Genomic DNA, 19,280 nt, shown 5'->3' with positions numbered 1-19,280 from the left:
CATCAGGAAGTGAGAGATGGAAGCTTTTGGAGATGGAAGCTTTACCTCTAAATGTAGAAAAGAAAGCAAAGTGGAGGGGGAAATGGTGGGACTCTGGCTCTGTTCTAACTGGCGAAGATTTTCTTTTCTTCTTTTCTGTCGTGCTAACCCAAGTTTTGTTGTTTGAAAGGAGGTTTAGCAAAATATCCATCGTCTTCTCCACTGCTGAAACACTGAACAACATCTGGGCAGGCTGAGGATGCAGAGCAAAACCTGCAAATATCTACTGCTGATCGTGATCCTGGGGAATGCAGCTAAAGCCAGCCAAAAGCAATTTCTGGAAAGTCAAGCCTGGCTTACGTTTTCTGGAGTTTGGTTGTGCCAACTTCACCAGTCATTTCTAAAAAAGGAAAAGAAACTCCAAGCAAAACAGAGAAAAACACAAAGAAACCAACCCAAAGAAACCAATCAAACAAACAGATAAAACACCCCCAGTCAAACCAAAGGCAATGAGAAGTTAGGACTAGTTGTAAGGATATCACAGCAGGCGAATGGCTGCTTCCTACTTGGATCACCATCCAAAGCCACCTAGAACAACTTCTCCAAAACATATCCAACAGGAGAAATGGAAAAAGTGATCCATGGCAGCTCTGCATTGTGGTGAAGGATGAGCATGCAGTGGTCCAGATGCAGCACTGCCCACCCTCCAGGCTGCTGTTTGCTCTGCTGAAAGACTCTTGCAGGACTGTGGCCCCTCTCCATGCAATGGAAATCATTGCCACAGCTCTCAGTTGAGGCACTGGCATTTCCAGAGCCAGATTCAGGCACAATCCTACTGCCTGCTGAGCATCTGGGAAAGGTGCTGAGCATCTTCAGGCCTAGAAGCACAAAAGAGCTCAGGCTCTCCCCGAACTGGGTTTTCAGGGCAGCTTTCCATATCTCTGCAAGATTTCTTCATCCCTCAACACGTCTGACTTTATTATGTCCAACGATGCATTTGGGTTTCTTCCGTCCTCTTGTGTGCCCGTGAGTAACCTTCCACGTGGATGAAGGAGATTGTGTACAGGACAATTGATTGCGGCATTGCCATTTGGCTTCACTGTCACTCAGTTGAACACGGTCCTTATCTAAGAAGGACTTCCAAGAAATGGGTAGGAGTTTTGGCTGTGAGAGGAGCAGAAAGCACATTTTCTACAGCAAATTGCTAGCTGATGCACTTTCCTCCCTGCCAAAATAGTGATTGCCATTCATCTTCCTGGGAAGAATGTAAAGACCCATTCAGAGATGCCAGGTTCAGCTGGCCTGTGGCTTTGTGTACCTCATTTCACATGTCCAGTTTCAAGGGCCACTAAAAGAGGCTCATGTTTGCCTTGCTACCCACAAGTGCTGTAGGTATTTCCAGGAGAAGAGGGAAAACATCGCTGTCCTGTGGTGTGGTAGAAATGCCACCACAACTGTGATTCTGTGAGCAAAGACAGCCAGTGCTTTTTGAGGCAGCAGCAGCAGCTGAGAGTGTGGCAGAGCGGTTTTGATACTCTTTTTAGAGTCCTGCAAGCATTGTTCCTGAAACAACCCACAGCTTTGCAAATGTGCCCGAAGAAAATGCAAAGAGAACTGGGGTGTGAAAATCAAAGACTGTTTATCTGTAGAAGAAAAGGAACAAGAATGAACTACACCACATATTTACACTGTAAGAATATTGGTAACAACAACAACAACAACAACAACAACAACAAACTATAGAACCTATTTACCTGAGAACAGATCTAACAAAACTCTATGAAACGTATTTACAGACAACTTAAACAAACTCTAAAACCTCTATCCTGAACACAACAACTGTAAAACGTATGTACAGCAGGGTAGCATCTGTGTCTGTGATGTCCCTAAGTCCTGGAAGGAAAAACAAGTAGCACGGTCAGTGCAGTCAGGCACGGAAGGGTGTTCCATGTGCTGCCGGGCTGGGACACTGGCCCAGTGGGACTCTGCTGCCAGAAGGGAGCCTGGCTGGGGGCTGTGGCCCAGGCACTGGAACAGGGCTTGTGTGGCCCACAGCAAGCCCAGGCCAGGCCAGGGATGGCCAGCAGAATGCAGTGCATGGGCTAGCGTGTCCCTGAGCAGGGAGTGCCCAGCCCGGCCCCAGGCTGGCAGCAGGGGACCCACTCTGCCTGTGGGGAGCACCTGCCTGTTCTGCTGCTGGCATCGGTCTTCATCCCAAGACCATGTCTTCCTCCTTGTCTTTTAGATCAATATCCATCTCTTCAATAGAATCTTTCGTTTCCACCTCCATCTCTTCCTCTGTCTCGTACATATCCACATCCATCTCTTCCTCTCCAGTATCCTCTGCGTCCACTTCCATGGCTTCTTCTCTATCAGTCTGTGTATCGACGTCCGTCTCCTCCTCTCCGTCTGTGCCAGCCTGCAGAGGTAGCAAAATTTCAGCGTGGGGTCCCTTTCCCACCCTGTCCCACAGAGCTCCAGCCCAGCCAGGCAGCTGCGGGGTGTCCGCCTCCGTGGAATAGTATCATACCTCTTTTGGAACAAATGCAGACATCCTGCAGGGATGGAGAGCAAAATCCAAGCGATGGGGAGCTTTGGGGACTGCTGGGGGAATCAGGGAGCAGGTGGCAACAAGGTGACAGGGGTAGGCTTGGAGCAGGGTGAATGAAGAGCGTGCTGGCACAAGGAGCCAAGGGTTGTGTTGTGGCCGTTGCTGGATGCTGGAAGTTCTAGCTGGAGCGTGCACTGTGACATCACCGCCAGGAGTTGAGGCCCAGGCTGAAGTGGACAACGGAGACCGTCGAATGAATGATGGAATCCCTGGGTGCTTGGGCTTGGAAGGGACCCTAAAGACTATCTTGTTCCAAGCGGAGCAATCTTCGCCCAGAATAGGTTGCTCAGAGCCCCGCTCCCAGCTGGCCTTGGATGTTGCCAAGGATGGAGCATCCCCAGCCTCTGTGCACAGCCTGGGCCAGTGGCCCAGCAGCCGGAGTGGAAAAGAGCAGCTTCATTAGATCCAACTTCAAGCTCACTCCTGCAGTTGAAAGGCTTCTCCTCTCTGTGCCCATCTTTCCTAGAGCTGCAGGGAGGCCTCGCCAGCCCCCTTCTCTTTCCAGGCTGAGCATCCTCAGCCCCACACGGACAGCAGTCCGATGCGTGGCAGTCAAGGCTAAAGGGTAGCAAATGGCTACATCAGGAAGTGAGAGATGGAAGCTTTTGGAGATGGAAGCTTTACCTCTAAATGTAGAAAAGAAAGCAAAGTGGAGGGGGAAATGGTGGGACTCTGGCTCTGTTCTAACTGGCGAAGATTTTCTTCTCTTCTTTTCTGTCGTGCTAACCCAAGTTTTGTTGTTTGAAAGGAGGTTTGGCAAAATATCCATCGTCTTCTCCACTGCTGAAACACTGAACAACATCTGGGCAGGCTGAGGATGCAGAGCAAAACCTGCAAATATCTACTGCTGATCGTGATCCTGGGGAATGCAGCTAAAGCCAGCCAAAAGCAATTTCTGGAAAGTCAAGCCTGCTTTACGTTTTCTGGAGTTTGGTTGTGCCAACTTCACCAGTCATTTCTAAAAAAGGAAAAGAAACTCCAAGCAAAAGAGAGAAAAACACAAAGAAACCAACCCAAACAAACCAATCAAACAAACAGATAAAACACCCCCAGTCAAACCAAAGGCAATGAGAAGTTAGGACTAGTTGTAAGGATATCACAGCAGGCGAATGGCTGCTTCCTACTTGGATCACCATCCAAAGCCACCTAGAACAACTTCTCCAAAACATATCCAACAGGAGAAATGGAAAAAGTGATCCATGGCAGCTCTGCATTGTGGTGAAGGATGAGCATGCAGTGGTCCAGATGCAGCATTGCCCACCCTCCAGGCTGCTGTTTGCTCTGCTGAAAGACTCTTGCAGGACTGTGGCCCCTCTCCATGCAATGGAAATCATTGCCACAGCTCTCAGTTGAGGCACTGGCATTTCCAGAGCCAGATTCAGGCACAATCCTACTGCCTGCTGAGCATCTGGGAAAGGTGCTGAGCATCTTCAGGCCTAGAAGCACAAAAGAGCTCAGGCTCTCCCCGAACTGGGTTTTCAGGGCAGCTTTCCATATCTCTGCAAGATTTCTTCATCCCTCAACACGTCTGACTTTATTATGTCCAACGATGCATTTGGGTTTCTTCCGTCCTCTTGTGTGCCCGTGAGTAACCTTCCACGTGGATGAAGGAGATTGTGTACAGGACAATTGATTGCGGCATTGCCATTTGGCTTCACTGTCACTCAGTTGAACACGGTCCTTATCTAAGAAGGACTTCCAAGAAATGGGTAGGAGTTTTGGCTGTGAGAGGAGCAGAAAGCACATTTTCTACAGCAAATTGCTAGCTGATGCACTTTCCTCCCTGCCAAAATAGTGATTGCCATTCATCTTCCTGGGAAGAATGTAAAGACCCATTCAGAGATGCCAGGTTCAGCTGGCCTGTGGCTTTGTGTACCTCATTTCACATGTCCAGTTTCAAGGGCCACTAAAAGAGGCTCATGTTTGCCTTGCTACCCACAAGTGCTGTAGGTATTTCCAGGAGAAGAGGGAAAACATCGCTGTCCTGTGGTGTGGTAGAAATGCCACCACAACTGTGATTCTGTGAGCAAAGACAGCCAGTGCTTTTTGAGGCAGCAGCAGCAGCTGAGAGTGTGGCAGAGCGGTTTTGATACTCTTTTTAGAGTCCTGCAAGCATTGTTCCTGAAACAACCCACAGCTTTGCAAATGTGCCCGAAGAAAATGCAAAGAGAACTGGGGTGTGAAAATCAAAGACTGTTTATCTGTAGAAGAAAAGGAACAAGAATGAACTACACCACATATTTACACTGTAAGAATATTGGTAACAACAACAACAACAACAACAACAACAACAAACTATAGAACCTATTTACCTGAGAACAGATCTAACAAAACTCTATGAAACGTATTTACAGACAACTTAAACAAACTCTAAAACCTCTATCCTGAACACAACAACTGTAAAACGTATGTACAGCAGGGTAGCATCTGTGTCTGTGATGTCCCTAAGTCCTGGAAGGAAAAACAAGTAGCACGGTCAGTGCAGTCAGGCACGGAAGGGTGTTCCATGTGCTGCCGGGCTGGGACACTGGCCCAGTGGGACTCTGCTGCCAGAAGGGAGCCTGGCTGGGGGCTGTGGCCCAGGCACTGGAACAGGGCTTGTGTGGCCCACAGCAAGCCCAGGCCAGGCCAGGGATGGCCAGCAGAATGCAGTGCATGGGCTAGCGTGTCCCTGAGCAGGGAGTGCCCAGCCCGGCCCCAGGCTGGCAGCAGGGGACCCACTCTGCCTGTGGGGAGCACCTGCCTGTTCTGCTGCTGGCATCGGTCTTCATCCCAAGACCATGTCTTCCTCCTTGTCTTTTAGATCAATATCCATCTCTTCAATAGAATCTTTCGTTTCCACCTCCATCTCTTCCTCTGTCTCGTACATATCCACATCCATCTCTTCCTCTCCAGTATCCTCTGCGTCCACTTCCATGGCTTCTTCTCTATCAGTCTGTGTATCGACGTCCGTCTCCTCCTCTCCGTCTGTGCCAGCCTGCAGAGGTAGCAAAATTTCAGCGTGGGGTCCCTTTCCCACCCTGTCCCACAGAGCTCCAGCCCAGCCAGGCAGCTGCGGGGTGTCCGCCTCCGTGGAATAGTATCATACCTCTTTTGGAACAAATGCAGACATCCTGCAGGGATGGAGAGCAAAATCCAAGCGATGGGGAGCTTTGGGGACTGCTGGGGGAATCAGGGAGCAGGTGGCAACAAGGTGACAGGGGTAGGCTTGGAGCAGGGTGAATGAAGAGCGTGCTGGCACAAGGAGCCAAGGGTTGTGTTGTGGCCGTTGCTGGATGCTGGAAGTTCTAGCTGGAGCGTGCACTGTGACATCACCGCCAGGAGTTGAGGCCCAGGCTGAAGTGGACAACGGAGACCGTCGAATGAATGATGGAATCCCTGGGTGCTTGGGCTTGGAAGGGACCCTAAAGACTATCTTGTTCCAAGCGGAGCAATCTTCGCCCAGAATAGGTTGCTCAGAGCCCCGCTCCCAGCTGGCCTTGGATGTTGCCAAGGATGGAGCATCCCCAGCCTCTGTGCACAGCCTGGGCCAGTGGCCCAGCAGCCGGAGTGGAAAAGAGCAGCTTCATTAGATCCAACTTCAAGCTCACTCCTGCAGTTGAAAGGCTTCTCCTCTCTGTGCCCATCTTTCCTAGAGCTGCAGGGAGGCCTCGCCAGCCCCCTTCTCTTTCCAGGCTGAGCATCCTCAGCCCCACACGGACAGCAGTCCGATGCGTGGCAGTCAAGGCTAAAGGGTAGCAAATGGCTACATCAGGAAGTGAGAGATGGAAGCTTTTGGAGATGGAAGCTTTACCTCTAAATGTAGAAAAGAAAGCAAAGTGGAGGGGGAAATGGTGGGACTCTGGCTCTGTTCTAACTGGCGAAGATTTTCTTCTCTTCTTTTCTGTCGTGCTAACCCAAGTTTTGTTGTTTGAAAGGAGGTTTGGCAAAATATCCATCGTCTTCTCCACTGCTGAAACACTGAACAACATCTGGGCAGGCTGAGGATGCAGAGCAAAACCTGCAAATATCTACTGCTGATCGTGATCCTGGGGAATGCAGCTAAAGCCAGCCAAAAGCAATTTCTGGAAAGTCAAGCCTGCTTTACGTTTTCTGGAGTTTGGTTGTGCCAACTTCACCAGTCATTTCTAAAAAAGGAAAAGAAACTCCAAGCAAAAGAGAGAAAAACACAAAGAAACCAACCCAAAGAAACCAATCAAACAAACAGATAAAACACCCCCAGTCAAACCAAAGGCAATGAGAAGTTAGGACTAGTTGTAAGGATATCACAGCAGGCGAATGGCTGCTTCCTACTTGGATCACCATCCAAAGCCACCTAGAACAACTTCTCCAAAACATATCCAACAGGAGAAATGGAAAAAGTGATCCATGGCAGCTCTGCATTGTGGTGAAGGATGAGCATGCAGTGGTCCAGATGCAGCATTGCCCACCCTCCAGGCTGCTGTTTGCTCTGCTGAAAGACTCTTGCAGGACTGTGGCCCCTCTCCATGCAATGGAAATCATTGCCACAGCTCTCAGTTGAGGCACTGGCATTTCCAGAGCCAGATTCAGGCACAATCCTACTGCCTGCTGAGCATCTGGGAAAGGTGCTGAGCATCTTCAGGCCTAGAAGCACAAAAGAGCTCAGGCTCTCCCCGAACTGGGTTTTCAGGGCAGCTTTCCATATCTCTGCAAGATTTCTTCATCCCTCAACACGTCTGACTTTATTATGTCCAACGATGCATTTGGGTTTCTTCCGTCCTCTTGTGTGCCCGTGAGTAACCTTCCACGTGGATGAAGGAGATTGTGTACAGGACAATTGATTGCGGCATTGCCATTTGGCTTCACTGTCACTCAGTTGAACACGGTCCTTATCTAAGAAGGACTTCCAAGAAATGGGTAGGAGTTTTGGCTGTGAGAGGAGCAGAAAGCACATTTTCTACAGCAAATTGCTAGCTGATGCACTTTCCTCCCTGCCAAAATAGTGATTGCCATTCATCTTCCTGGGAAGAATGTAAAGACCCATTCAGAGATGCCAGGTTCAGCTGGCCTGTGGCTTTGTGTACCTCATTTCACATGTCCAGTTTCAAGGGCCACTAAAAGAGGCTCATGTTTGCCTTGCTACCCACAAGTGCTGTAGGTATTTCCAGGAGAAGAGGGAAAACATCGCTGTCCTGTGGTGTGGTAGAAATGCCACCACAACTGTGATTCTGTGAGCAAAGACAGCCAGTGCTTTTTGAGGCAGCAGCAGCAGCTGAGAGTGTGGCAGAGCGGTTTTGATACTCTTTTTAGAGTCCTGCAAGCATTGTTCCTGAAACAACCCACAGCTTTGCAAATGTGCCCGAAGAAAATGCAAAGAGAACTGGGGTGTGAAAATCAAAGACTGTTTATCTGTAGAAGAAAAGGAACAAGAATGAACTACACCACATATTTACACTGTAAGAATATTGGTAACAACAACAACAACAACAACAACAACAACAAACTATAGAACCTATTTACCTGAGAACAGATCTAACAAAACTCTATGAAACGTATTTACAGACAACTTAAACAAACTCTAAAACCTCTATCCTGAACACAACAACTGTAAAACGTATGTACAGCAGGGTAGCATCTGTGTCTGTGATGTCCCTAAGTCCTGGAAGGAAAAACAAGTAGCACGGTCAGTGCAGTCAGGCACGGAAGGGTGTTCCATGTGCTGCCGGGCTGGGACACTGGCCCAGTGGGACTCTGCTGCCAGAAGGGAGCCTGGCTGGGGGCTGTGGCCCAGGCACTGGAACAGGGCTTGTGTGGCCCACAGCAAGCCCAGGCCAGGCCAGGGATGGCCAGCAGAATCCAGTGCATGGGCTAGCGTGTCCCTGAGCAGGGAGTGCCCAGCCCGGCCCCAGGCTGGCAGCAGGGGACCCACTCTGCCTGTGGGGAGCACCTGCCTGTTCTGCTGCTGGCATCGGTCTTCATCCCAAGACCATGTCTTCCTCCTTGTCTTTTAGATCAATATCCATCTCTTCAATATAATCTTTCCTTTCCACCTCCATCTCTTCCTCTGTCTCGTACATATCCACATCCATCTCTTCCTCTCCAGTATCCTCTGCGTCCACTTCCATGGCTTCTTCTCTATCAGTCTGTGTATCGACGTCCGTCTCCTCCTCTCCGTCTGTGCCAGCCTGCAGAGGTAGCAAAATTTCAGCGTGGGGTCCCTTTCCCACCCTGTCCCACAGAGCTCCAGCCCAGCCAGGCAGCTGCGGGGTGTCCGCCTCCGTGGAATAGTATCATACCTCTTTTGGAACAAATGCAGACATCCTGCAGGGATGGAGAGCAAAATCCAAGCGATGGGGAGCTTTGGGGACTGCTGGGGGAATCAGGGAGCAGGTGGCAACAAGGTGACAGGGGTAGGCTTGGAGCAGGGTGAATGAAGAGCGTGCTGGCACAAGGAGCCAAGGGTTGTGTTGTGGCCGTTGCTGGATGCTGGAAGTTCTAGCTGGAGCGTGCACTGTGACATCACCGCCAGGAGTTGAGGCCCAGGCTGAAGTGGACAACGGAGACCGTCGAATGAATGATGGAATCCCTGGGTGCTTGGGCTTGGAAGGGACCCTAAAGACTATCTTGTTCCAAGCGGAGCAATCTTCGCCCAGAATAGGTTGCTCAGAGCCCCGCTCCCAGCTGGCCTTGGATGTTGCCAAGGATGGAGCATCCCCAGCCTCTGTGCACAGCCTGGGCCAGTGGCCCAGCAGCCGGAGTGGAAAAGAGCAGCTTCATTAGATCCAACTTCAAGCTCACTCCTGCAGTTGAAAGGCTTCTCCTCTCTGTGCCCATCTTTCCTAGAGCTGCAGGGAGGCCTCGCCAGCCCCCTTCTCTTTCCAGGCTGAGCATCCTCAGCCCCACACGGACAGCAGTCCGATGCGTGGCAGTCAAGGCTAAAGGGTAGCAAATGGCTACATCAGGAAGTGAGAGATGGAAGCTTTTGGAGATGGAAGCTTTACCTCTAAATGTAGAAAAGAAAGCAAAGTGGAGGGGGAAATGGTGGGACTCTGGCTCTGTTCTAACTGGCGAAGATTTTCTTCTCTTCTTTTCTGTCGTGCTAACCCAAGTTTTGTTGTTTGAAAGGAGGTTTGGCAAAATATCCATCGTCTTCTCCACTGCTGAAACACTGAACAACGTCTGGGCAGGCTGAGGATGCAGAGCAAAACCTGCAAATATCTACTGCTGATCGTGATCCTGGGGAATGCAGCTAAAGCCAGCCAAAAGCAATTTCTGGAAAGTCAAGCCTGCTTTACGTTTTCTGGAGTTTGGTTGTGCCAACTTCACCAGTCATTTCTAAAAAAGGAAAAGAAACTCCAAGCAAAAGAGAGAAAAACACAAAGAAACCAACCCAAAGAAACCAATCAAACAAACAGATAAAACACCCCCAGTCAAACCAAAGGCAATGAGAAGTTAGGACTAGTTGTAAGGATATCACAGCAGGCGAATGGCTGCTTCCTACTTGGATCACCATCCAAAGCCACCTAGAACAACTTCTCCAAAACATATCCAACAGGAGAAATGGAAAAAGTGATCCATGGCAGCTCTGCATTGTGGTGAAGGATGAGCATGCAGTGGTCCAGATGCAGCATTGCCCACCCTCCAGGCTGCTGTTTGCTCTGCTGAAAGACTCTTGCAGGACTGTGGCCCCTCTCCATGCAATGGAAATCATTGCCACAGCTCTCAGTTGAGGCACTGGCATTTCCAGAGCCAGATTCAGGCACAATCCTACTGCCTGCTGAGCATCTGGGAAAGGTGCTGAGCATCTTCAGGCCTAGAAGCACAAAAGAGCTCAGGCTCTCCCCGAACTGGGTTTTCAGGGCAGCTTTCCATATCTCTGCAAGATTTCTTCATCCCTCAACACGTCTGACTTTATTATGTCCAACGATGCATTTGGGTTTCTTCCGTCCTCTTGTGTGCCCGTGAGTAACCTTCCACGTGGATGAAGGAGATTGTGTACAGGACAATTGATTGCGGCATTGCCATTTGGCTTCACTGTCACTCAGTTGAACACGGTCCTTATCTAAGAAGGACTTCCAAGAAATGGGTAGGAGTTTTGGCTGTGAGAGGAGCAGAAAGCACATTTTCTACAGCAAATTGCTAGCTGATGCACTTTCCTCCCTGCCAAAATAGTGATTGCCATTCATCTTCCTGGGAAGAATGTAAAGACCCATTCAGAGATGCCAGGTTCAGCTGGCCTGTGGCTTTGTGTACCTCATTTCACATGTCCAGTTTCAAGGGCCACTAAAAGAGGCTCATGTTTGCCTTGCTACCCACAAGTGCTGTAGGTATTTCCAGGAGAAGAGGGAAAACATCGCTGTCCTGTGGTGTGGTAGAAATGCCACCACAACTGTGATTCTGTGAGCAAAGACAGCCAGTGCTTTTTGAGGCAGCAGCAGCAGCTGAGAGTGTGGCAGAGCGGTTTTGATACTCTTTTTAGAGTCCTGCAAGCATTGTTCCTGAAACAACCCACAGCTTTGCAAATGTGCCCGAAGAAAATGCAAAGAGAACTGGGGTGTGAAAATCAAAGACTGTTTATCTGTAGAAGAAAAGGAACAAGAATGAACTACACCACATATTTACACTGTAAGAATATTGGTAACAACAACAACAACAACAACAACAACAACAAACTATAGAACCTATTTACCTGAGAACAGATCTAACAAAACTCTATGAAACGTATTTACAGACAACTTAAACAAACTCTAAAACCTCTATCCTGAACACAACAACTGTAAAACGTATGTACAGCAGGGTAGCATCTGTGTCTGTGATGTCCCTAAGTCCTGGAAGGAAAAACAAGTAGCACGGTCAGTGCAGTCAGGCACGGAAGGGTGTTCCATGTGCTGCCGGGCTGGGACACTGGCCCAGTGGGACTCTGCTGCCAGAAGGGAGCCTGGCTGGGGGCTGTGGCCCAGGCACTGGAACAGGGCTTGTGTGGCCCACAGCAAGCCCAGGCCAGGCCAGGGATGGCCAGCAGAATCCAGTGCATGGGCTAGCGTGTCCCTGAGCAGGGAGTGCCCAGCCCGGCCCCAGGCTGGCAGCAGGGGACCCACTCTGCCTGTGGGGAGCACCTGCCTGTTCTGCTGCTGGCATCGGTCTTCATCCCAAGACCATGTCTTCCTCCTTGTCTTTTAGATCAATATCCATCTCTTCAATAGAATCTTTCCTTTCCACCTCCATCTCTTCCTCTGTCTCGTACATATCCACATCCATCTCTTCCTCTCCAGTATCCTCTGCGTCCACTTCCATGGCTTCTTCTCTATCAGTCTGTGTATCGACGTCCGTCTCCTCCTCTCCGTCTGTGCCAGCCTGCAGAGGTAGCAAAATTTCAGCGTGGGGTCCCTTTCCCACCCTGTCCCACAGAGCTCCAGCCCAGCCAGGCAGCTGCGGGGTGTCCGCCTCCGTGGAATAGTATCATACCTCTTTTGGAACAAATGCAGACATCCTGCAGGGATGGAGAGCAAAATCCAAGCGATGGGGAGCTTTGGGGACTGCTGGGGGAATCAGGGAGCAGGTGGCAACAAGGTGACAGGGGTAGGCTTGGAGCAGGGTGAATGAAGAGCGTGCTGGCACAAGGAGCCAAGGGTTGTGTTGTGGCCGTTGCTGGATGCTGGAAGTTCTAGCTGGAGCGTGCACTGTGACATCACCGCCAGGAGTTGAGGCCCAGGCTGAAGTGGACAACGGAGACCGTCGAATGAATGATGGAATCCCTGGGTGCTTGGGCTTGGAAGGGACCCTAAAGACTATCTTGTTCCAAGCGGAGCAATCTTCGCCCAGAATAGGTTGCTCAGAGCCCCGCTCCCAGCTGGCCTTGGATGTTGCCAAGGATGGAGCATCCCCAGCCTCTGTGCACAGCCTGGGCCAGTGGCCCAGCAGCCGGAGTGGAAAAGAGCAGCTTCATTAGATCCAACTTCAAGCTCACTCCTGCAGTTGAAAGGCTTCTCCTCTCTGTGCCCATCTTTCCTAGAGCTGCAGGGAGGCCTCGCCAGCCCCCTTCTCTTTCCAGGCTGAGCATCCTCAGCCCCACACGGACAGCAGTCCGATGCGTGGCAGTCAAGGCTAAAGGGTAGCAAATGGCTACATCAGGAAGTGAGAGATGGAAGCTTTTGGAGATGGAAGCTTTACCTCTAAATGTAGAAAAGAAAGCAAAGTGGAGGGGGAAATGGTGGGACTCTGGCTCTGTTCTAACTGGCGAAGATTTTCTTCTCTTCTTTTCTGTCGTGCTAACCCAAGTTTTGTTGTTTGAAAGGAGGTTTGGCAAAATATCCATCGTCTTCTCCACTGCTGAAACACTGAACAACATCTGGGCAGGCTGAGGATGCAGAGCAAAACCTGCAAATATCTACTGCTGATCGTGATCCTGGGGAATGCAGCTAAAGCCAGCCAAAAGCAATTTCTGGAAAGTCAAGCCTGCTTTACGTTTTCTGGAGTTTGGTTGTGCCAACTTCACCAGTCATTTCTAAAAAAGGAAAAGAAACTCCAAGCAAAAGAGAGAAAAACACAAAGAAACCAACCCAAACAAACCAATCAAACAAACAGATAAAACACCCCCAGTCAAACCAAAGGCAATGAGAAGTTAGGACTAGTTGTAAGGATATCACAGCAGGCGAATGGCTGCTTCCTACTTGGATCACCATCCAAAGCCACCTAGAACAACTTCTCCAAAACATATCCAACAGGAGAAATGGAAAAAGTGATCCATGGCAGCTCTGCATTGTGGTGAAGGATGAGCATGCAGTGGTCCAGATGCAGCATTGCCCACCCTCCAGGCTGCTGTTTGCTCTGCTGAAAGACTCTTGCAGGACTGTGGCCCCTCTCCATGCAATGGAAATCATTGCCACAGCTCTCAGTTGAGGCACTGGCATTTCCAGAGCCAGATTCAGGCACAATCCTACTGCCTGCTGAGCATCTGGGAAAGGTGCTGAGCATCTTCAGGCCTAGAAGCACAAAAGAGCTCAGGCTCTCCCCGAACTGGGTTTTCAGGGCAGCTTTCCATATCTCTGCAAGATTTCTTCATCCCTCAACACGTCTGACTTTATTATGTCCAACGATGCATTTGGGTTTCTTCCGTCCTCTTGTGTGCCCGTGAGTAACCTTCCACGTGGATGAAGGAGATTGTGTACAGGACAATTGATTGCGGCATTGCCATTTGGCTTCACTGTCACTCAGTTGAACACGGTCCTTATCTAAGAAGGACTTCCAAGAAATGGGTAGGAGTTTTGGCTGTGAGAGGAGCAGAAAGCACATTTTCTACAGCAAATTGCTAGCTGATGCACTTTCCTCCCTGCCAAAATAGTGATTGCCATTCATCTTCCTGGGAAGAATGTAAAGACCCATTCAGAGATGCCAGGTTCAGCTGGCCTGTGGCTTTGTGTACCTCATTTCACATGTCCAGTTTCAAGGGCCACTAAAAGAGGCTCATGTTTGCCTTGCTACCCACAAGTGCTGTAGGTATTTCCAGGAGAAGAGGGAAAACATCGCTGTCCTGTGGTGTGGTAGAAATGCCACCACAACTGTGATTCTGTGAGCAAAGACAGCCAGTGCTTTTTGAGGCAGCAGCAGCAGCTGAGAGTGTGGCAGAGCGGTTTTGATACTCTTTTTAGAGTCCTGCAAGCATTGTTCCTGAAACAACCCACAGCTTTGCAAATGTGCCCGAAGAAAATGCAAAGAGAACTGGGGTGTGAAAATCAAAGACTGTTTATCTGTAGAAGAAAAGGAACAAGAATGAACTACACCACATATTTACACTGTAAGAATATTGGTAACAACAACAACAACAACAACAACAAACTATAGAACCTATTTACCTGAGAACAGATCTAACAAAACTCTATGAAACGTATTTACAGACAACTTAAACAAACTCTAAAACCTCTATCCTGAACACAACAACTGTAAAACGTATGTACAGCAGGGTAGCATCTGTGTCTGTGATGTCCCTAAGTCCTGGAAGGAAAAACAAGTAGCACGGTCAGTGCAGTCAGGCACGGAAGGGTGTTCCATGTGCTGCCGGGCTGGGACACTGGCCCAGTGGGACTCTGCTGCCAGAAGGGAGCCTGGCTGGGGGCTGTGGCCCAGGCACTGGAACAGGGCTTGTGTGGCCCACAGCAAGCCCAGGCCAGGCCAGGGATGGCCAGCAGAATCCAGTGCATGGGCTAGCGTGTCCCTGAGCAGGGAGTGCCCAGCCCGGCCCCAGGCTGGCAGCAGGGGACCCACTCTGCCTGTGGGGAGCACCTGCCTGTTCTGCTGCTGGCATCGGTCTTCATCCCAAGACCATGTCTTCCTCCTTGTCTTTTAGATCAATATCCATCTCTTCAATATAATCTTTCCTTTCCACCTCCATCTCTTCCTCTGTCTCGTACATATCCACATCCATCTCTTCCTCTCCAGTATCCTCTGCGTCCACTTCCATGGCTTCTTCTCTATCAGTCTGTGTATCGACGTCCGTCTCCTCCTCTCCGTCTGTGCCAGCCTGCAGAGGTAGCAAAATTTCAGCGTGGGGTCCCTTTCCCACCCTGTCCCACAGAGCTCCAGCCCAGCCAGGCAGCTGCGGGGTGTCCGCCTCCGTGGAATAGTACCATACCTCTTTTGGAACAAATGCAGACATCCTGCAGGGATGGAGAGCAAAATCCAAGCGATGGGGAGCTTTGGGGACTGCTGGGGGAATCAGGGAGCAGGTGGCAACAAGGTGACAGGGGTAGGCTTGGAGCAGGGTGAATGAAGAGCGTGCTGGCACAAGGAGCCAAGGGTTGTGTTGTGGCCGTTGCTGGATGCTGGAAGTTCTAGCTGGAGCGTGCACTGTGACATCACCGCCAGGAGTTGAGGCCCAGGCTGAAGTGGACAACGGAGACCGTCGAATGAATGATGGAATCCCTGGGTGCTTGGGCTTGGAAGGGACCCTAAAGACTATCTTGTTCCAAGCGGAGCAATCTTCGCCCAGAATAGGTTGCTCAGAGCCCCGCTCCCAGCTGGCCTTGGATGTTGCCAAGGATGGAGCATCCCCAGCCTCTGTGCACAGCCTGGGCCAGTGGCCCAGCAGCCGGAGTGGAAAAGAGCAGCTTCATTAGATCCAACTTCAAGCTCACTCCTGCAGTTGAAAGGCTTCTCCTCTCTGTGCCCATCTTTCCTAGAGCTGCAGGGAGGCCTCGCCAGCCCCCTTCTCTTTCCAGGCTGAGCATCCTCAGCCCCACACGGACAGCAGTCCGATGCGTGGCAGTCAAGGCTAAAGGGTAGCAAATGGCTACATCAGGAAGTGAGAGATGGAAGCTTTTGGAGATGGAAGCTTTACCTCTAAATGTAGAAAAGAAAGCAAAGTGGAGGGGGAAATGGTGGGACTCTGGCTCTGTTCTAACTGGCGAAGATTTTCTTCTCTTCTTTTCTGTCGTGCTAACCCAAGTTTTGTTGTTTGAAAGGAGGTTTGGCAAAATATCCATCGTCTTCTCCACTGCTGAAACACTGAACAACATCTGGGCAGGCTGAGGATGCAGAGCAAAACCTGCAAATATCTACTGCTGATCGTGATCCTGGGGAATGCAGCTAAAGCCAGCCAAAAGCAATTTCTGGAAAGTCAAGCCTGCTTTACGTTTTCTGGAGTTTGGTTGTGCCAACTTCACCAGTCATTTCTAAAAAAGGAAAAGAAACTCCAAGCAAAAGAGAGAAAAACACAAAGAAACCAACCCAAAGAAACCAATCAAACAAACAGATAAAACACCCCCAGTCAAACCAAAGGCAATGAGAAGTTAGGACTAGTTGTAAGGATATCACAGCAGGCGAATGGCTGCTTCCTACTTGGATCACCATCCAAAGCCACCTAGAACAACTTCTCCAAAACATATCCAACAGGAGAAATGGAAAAAGTGATCCATGGCAGCTCTGCATTGTGGTGAAGGATGAGCATGCAGTGGTCCAGATGCAGCATTGCCCACCCTCCAGGCTGCTGTTTGCTCTGCTGAAAGACTCTTGCAGGACTGTGGCCCCTCTCCATGCAATGGAAATCATTGCCACAGCTCTCAGTTGAGGCACTGGCATTTCCAGAGCCAGATTCAGGCACAATCCTACTGCCTGCTGAGCATCTGGGAAAGGTGCTGAGCATCTTCAGGCCTAGAAGCACAAAAGAGCTCAGGCTCTCCCCGAACTGGGTTTTCAGGGCAGCTTTCCATATCTCTGCAAGATTTCTTCATCCCTCAACACGTCTGACTTTATTATGTCCAACGATGCATTTGGGTTTCTTCCGTCCTCTTGTGTGCCCGTGAGTAACCTTCCACGTGGATGAAGGAGATTGTGTACAGGACAATTGATTGCGGCATTGCCATTTGGCTTCACTGTCACTCAGTTGAACACGGTCCTTATCTAAGAAGGACTTCCAAGAAATGGGTAGGAGTTTTGGCTGTGAGAGGAGCAGAAAGCACATTTTCTACAGCAAATTGCTAGCTGATGCACTTTCCTCCCTGCCAAAATAGTGATTGCCATTCATCTTCCTGGGAAGAATGTAAAGACCCATTCAGAGATGCCAGGTTCAGCTGGCCTGTGGCTTTGTGTACCTCATTTCACATGTCCAGTTTCAAGGGCCACTAAAAGAGGCTCATGTTTGCCTTGCTACCCACAAGTGCTGTAGGTATTTCCAGGAGAAGAGGGAAAACATCGCTGTCCTGTGGTGTGGTAGAAATGCCACCACAACTGTGATTCTGTGAGCAAAGACAGCCAGTGCTTTTTGAGGCAGCAGCAGCAGCTGAGAGTGTGGCAGAGCGGTTTTGATACTCTTTTTAGAGTCCTGCAAGCATTGTTCCTGAAACAACCCACAGCTTTGCAAATGTGCCCGAAGAAAATGCAAAGAGAACTGGGGTGTGAAAATCAAAGACTGTTTATCTGTAGAAGAAAAGGAACAAGAATGAACTACACCACATATTTACACTGTAAGAATATTGGTAACAACAACAACAACAACAACAGCAACAACAAACTATAGAACCTATTTACCTGAGAACAGATCTAACAAAACTCTATGAAACGTATTTACAGACAACTTAAACAAACTCTAAAACCTCTATCCTGAACACAACAACTGTAAAACGTATGTACAGCAGGGTAGCATCTGTGTCTGTGATGTCCCTAAGTCCTGGAAGGAAAAACAAGTAGCACGGTCAGTGCAGTCAGGCACGGAAGGGTGTTCCATGTGCTGCCGGGCTGGGACACTGGCCCAGTGGGACTCTGCTGCCAGAAGGGAGCCTGGCTGGGGGCTGTGGCCCAGGCACTGGAACAGGGCTTGTGTGGCCCACAGCAAGCCCAGGCCAGGCCAGGGATGGCCAGCAGAATCCAGTGCATGGGCTAGCGTGTCCCTGAGCAGGGAGTGCCCAGCCCGGCCCCAGGCTGGCAGCAGGGGACCCACTCTGCCTGTGGGGAGCACCTGCCTGTTCTGCTGCTGGCATCGGTCTTCATCCCAAGACCATGTCTTCCTCCTTGTCTTTTAGATCAATATCCATCTCTTCAATATAATCTTTCCTTTCCACCTCCATCTCTTCCTCTGTCTCGTACATATCCACATCCATCTCTTCCTCTCCAGTATCCTCTGCGTCCACTTCCATGGCTTCTTCTCTATCAGTCTGTGTATCGACGTCCGTCTCCTCCTCTCCGTCTGTGCCAGCCTGCAGAGGTAGCAAAATTTCAGCGTGGGGTCCCTTTCCCACCCTGTCCCACAGAGCTCCAGCCCAGCCAGGCAGCTGCGGGGTGTCCGCCTCCGTGGAATAGTATCATACCTCTTTTGGAACAAATGCAGACATCCTGCAGGGATGGAGAGCAAAATCCAAGCGATGGGGAGCTTTGGGGACTGCTGGGGGAATCAGGGAGCAGGTGGCAACAAGGTGACAGGGGTAGGCTTGGAGCAGGGTGAATGAAGAGCGTGCTGGCACAAGGAGCCAAGGGTTGTGTTGTGGCCGTTGCTGGATGCTGGAAGTTCTAGCTGGAGCGTGCACTGTGACATCACCGCCAGGAGTTGAGGCCCAGGCTGAAGTGGACAACGGAGACCGTCGAATGAATGATGGAATCCCTGGGTGCTTGGGCTTGGAAGGGACCCTAAAGACTATCTTGTTCCAAGCGGAGCAATCTTCGCCCAGAATAGGTTGCTCAGAGCCCCGCTCCCAGCTGGCCTTGGATGTTGCCAAGGATGGAGCATCCCCAGCCTCTGTGCACAGCCTGGGCCAGTGGCCCAGCAGCCGGAGTGGAAAAGAGCAGCTTCATTAGATCCAACTTCAAGCTCACTCCTGCAGTTGAAAGGCTTCTCCTCTCTGTGCCCATCTTTCCTAGAGCTGCAGGGAGGCCTCGCCAGCCCCCTTCTCTTTCCAGGCTGAGCATCCTCAGCCCCACACGGACAGCAGTCCGATGCGTGGCAGTCAAGGCTAAAGGGTAGCAAATGGCTACATCAGGAAGTGAGAGATGGAAGCTTTTGGAGATGGAAGCTTTACCTCTAAATGTAGAAAAGAAAGCAAAGTGGAGGGGGAAATGGTGGGACTCTGGCTCTGTTCTAACTGGCGAAGATTTTCTTCTCTTCTTTTCTGTCGTGCTAACCCAAGTTTTGTTGTTTGAAAGGAGGTTTGGCAAAATATCCATCGTCTTCTCCACTGCTGAAACACTGAACAACGTCTGGGCAGGCTGAGGATGCAGAGCAAAACCTGCAAATATCTACTGCTGA

At 50.2% G+C, this 19,280-nt stretch overlaps 2 long non-coding RNA genes across 2 annotated transcripts; both read right to left on the bottom strand.

Moving 5' to 3' along the window:
- Nucleotides 1–1,599: 1,599 nt before the first annotated feature.
- On the bottom strand, nucleotides 1,600–8,210 carry LOC147651149 (uncharacterized). The gene is made up of 5 exons (XR_015274826.1): nucleotides 5,679–8,210; nucleotides 5,334–5,567; nucleotides 2,510–5,041; nucleotides 2,165–2,398; nucleotides 1,600–1,872 (listed from the first exon to the last, which is right to left on the bottom strand). It is a non-coding gene; the product is annotated as an uncharacterized LOC147651149 (long non-coding RNA).
- A 3,461-nt stretch (nucleotides 8,211–11,671) lies between these two features.
- Nucleotides 11,672–15,393, bottom strand: LOC147651148 (uncharacterized). Its single transcript, XR_015274827.1, has 4 exons — nucleotides 15,180–15,393; nucleotides 14,835–15,068; nucleotides 12,017–14,542; nucleotides 11,672–11,905 (listed from the first exon to the last, which is right to left on the bottom strand). It is a non-coding gene; the product is annotated as an uncharacterized LOC147651148 (long non-coding RNA).
- Between the last annotated feature and the right edge of the window lie 3,887 nt (nucleotides 15,394–19,280).

This window comes from Cyanistes caeruleus, chromosome 11 (genome assembly GCF_971803275.1).
Source record: "Cyanistes caeruleus chromosome 11, bCyaCae1.hap1.1, whole genome shotgun sequence".
NCBI classification, from domain to species: Eukaryota; Metazoa; Chordata; class Aves; order Passeriformes; family Paridae; genus Cyanistes; species Cyanistes caeruleus.
Note: the sequence above shows the minus strand (reverse complement) of the source record. Positions and strands in the feature narration are given on the sequence as shown.